Here is a 3,466-nt window from a genome sequence, read left to right as displayed (position 1 = left end):
GAACGAGCTGTTGAAATCGCATGAGTTTTTGCACTGTCACTGCACTGTTGCACTGGTACTCGTCTCAGTTAACTCGTTCACTCACTCACCACACTACTACCAGATAATGAAACCTATAAAGATGCAACTAACTGTGCGACGGTTTATCAAACTGCATTTGAATAAATGTATTAGTACACCCAAAGGACTCGAGTTACACTCACAGTTTGTACGCCGCAAACACAAATTTCATGACTCGCGGATATCGAGCAGAAAAGGCTAGGCTGACATAACATGTGGCATATGTGCGATTTTCATTAATTAATTCATTAATTAATTAATTTTCTACCGCTTATCCTACGAGGGTCGCGGGCGTGCTTCTGCTTCCCTATACCCAATTCACTGAGTGTTTCATAAAAGCTCGAGTCAGTAAAAGAAATCGAGTTTCCCATCACTACTTCCTGGTATAGATGGACGTGCTTTCCACGCTGGCAATGCTGACGTCACGCCTGAAAAAGACAGTCAGGTGGAGTGAAGACGTCGCATCTTCTTAATGGGGTAATTATGGCATTGATGATTCATTTTGGAATTAATAACGAAAATAAATCGAGGTTACTGTGTTATGTAATGCAAACTGTGTGAGTGAGTGTGAGTGTGTGTGTGTGTGTGTGTGCGCGCGCGCATGTCAAGTCCGGCATGGCGGCCAAGTTATCATATTGATACAAAATACGATAACGTCCAACTTCCGTTTTCACTGGGAAAGGAAAAGAAATATATGAATAAGTAGATGAAATAAGAATAAGTAAAGATTGATCAATTAATAGAAAATGAGACAAATTAAAGAAAAGAGAAATAAATGAATAAATAAGCAAATATTAGGAAAAACTCATAGAAGCTTATGTAGCGATGAAGGCAAAAGTAAAGAAAAATCATTCATTCATTCATTCATTCATTTTCTACCGCTTTTTCTTCACGAGGGTCGCGGGGGTGCTGGAGCCTATCCCAGCTGTCTTCGGGTGAGAGGGTACACCCTGGACTGGTCGCCAGCCAATCACAGGACACATACGCTAAAACATATAAATGATAAATATGAATGAAAACATAAAATGATACGTGAATAATAAAATGACAATTAATAGAAAAGAATAATATATAGAAAGCGAAACGAGTTACAATAAATAGACAGATGAAATGAATGAATAAACACAGGTGTAAAAAAAACATACATACACTTGTACACACCTGTTTTGAGCTATCAAGCAGCCACATTTTTGCCACAATGTTTTCATTCATTTATAAATACAGTGGCAGTATATACTGCCAGAAATTGCCCAAAACTCTCCAAAAGCATTTCTCAGTAGGACTCAGTTATGAGTAGCTCTATCGTTTTTGCTAATCCCTTCAAAAATTGGTTGGATGGCCATTTTCATAAACTTCCCTTGCCATCCATCCCCAAATGTTCTCTATAGGATTTAAATCAGAGGAACATGCGGGATGGTCCAAAAGAGTGATGTTATTCCCTGTAGAAGTCCTTGGTCAAGCCAGTATTGTGAACTGCAGCGTTGCCCTGTTGAAAACCCCAGCTGTTACCACACAGACGCGGGCCCTCGGTCATGAGGGATGCCCGCTGCAACATTTGCACACAACCAATCACCATTTGACGACTCTGTAACACCTGAAGCTCCAGTGTTCCACTTAATGAAAAAGCACCCCAGATCATGATGGACCCCCCCAGATTATACAGTCATATTATGCAGAATGAAAAATCCCTGCTCCTTGTAAGGTTTTTTCATCCTCAAAAATGTGTAATCAAATATTAATGTTAATTTGTGTGGGTGTATGAATGGTGTGATCCTCTATGCATTTTCTGAACAAATATGTTTATGGTGATGTTTCTTTAGGCAGTTATTTGTATAATCCCAATTATTGCAACAAATATGAAATATTTTTCAAAGCAGTAAAGCTCATTTTTCAAGTACTGTTATTTTAATTTTTATGGAACAGCCTTCATTTTTTTATTTAAGAAGTATGTCAGACTGTGAGGAAACGTTCATAAAAACCGCATGATTATGTATTATTTAAGCTTTTTTATTAACCTTTGACATGTGTTGCTTTGATTGTTAGTCACGAAACAAACCTGACCTGTTCTCACTCTTGTCTCAATTTATTCCAGGAACTTGATACTGTGAAGATGTCCTGTGTCACAAACTACAAGGGTCTCCTGTTACATCTGCCATCCACCTGTGAAAGGGACTGGTTCTTCAGCTTCATCAAACCAAAGAGTTGCTGCGAAGAGAGCGTGTCATCAGCCAGTCTCAGGTTCATGACAAAGTACTTTAAGTTCATAAATGTAGCGGCAATCAAGTCAAGATATGCATTTTTGTCTGTCATTGTTTGCCTGTTTGAAGAATACAGTCATTTTACAAATCAAGTCTGTTTTGTGGTCTTTTTCCAAATAAGTACTATTTTAGGGTTTATTTTCCTTTTAAAAAGTTTTGTCTCAGTTTAACTTTTTGTTGACTGAACTTTAAGTTTTGTCAAGTCAGGATTAAATAACTGGTGTTATTTTACCTTTTAAAATTGTAGCTGTACCTACCCTGTAAAAATAAGATACCCATAATCATATAGACATTAATGTAACAAAAGGAAAATAATTCAGCTTCTACTTTAGTAAATATGTTAAAACAACCTATACAAATTAAGTTGGATTTAAACATTGTAATGGTAACACCAATACTTAATAGATATGTTCACTCAACATATTTTTCTCTGAGTGTAGCTGTGAGGCCTGCGCGCTAACCACTTTCTTGCTTTTACTTTTCTTGCTACTTAAAACTTAAAACCTCATTAAGGTGTACCTATGTATGTATATATATCTATATCTAGATATATAGACATACAGTAGATAGGTCCAGAAACATCCACATTTCATATTTGGGGTTTGAGCTGAAAACTATTATGCACTTGTTGTTTATATGATTAAACGTTTGTGACAAGACTGAACAATCCACAGTGTTTGAACCAAGGTTACTGTGATACTCCACCCCTAGAGCAGGATTGTAGTACCTGATCATCTTGTTGATCCTGTTGGCGTTATCTGCTCTCAAACCACAGCATCCATGGAGCCCGGAAATACCACAAACATTTGCCATTTTAACAGTACAGTAGTACAGTGCAGTAAAAGAAGGCATACCAAAGCAGTACCAAAAGATTATTGTTCTGGAAAATCTATGTAAATAACATATAGCTTACTAGACAGTTATACAGTACTGCTATATTCATTTTGCATGTAAAATTGAAAAGAAAAGCTTGCATACTACAGCAATTATTCATTCAAGTGTAAAATGTCATACAACCAGATTTGTTTGCCTTTATTTCATGGTGCTGGAGCCAGCTGTCTTCGGGCAAGAGGCGGGGTACACCCTGGACTGATCGCCAGCCAATCACAGGGCACATAGAGACAAACAACCATTCACACTAACATTCA

This window comes from Doryrhamphus excisus, chromosome 15 (assembly GCF_030265055.1).
Source record: "Doryrhamphus excisus isolate RoL2022-K1 chromosome 15, RoL_Dexc_1.0, whole genome shotgun sequence".
NCBI classification, from domain to species: domain Eukaryota; kingdom Metazoa; phylum Chordata; class Actinopteri; order Syngnathiformes; family Syngnathidae; genus Doryrhamphus; species Doryrhamphus excisus.
The sequence above is the reverse complement of the archived record's forward strand: the minus strand, read 5'-3'. Positions refer to the sequence as shown.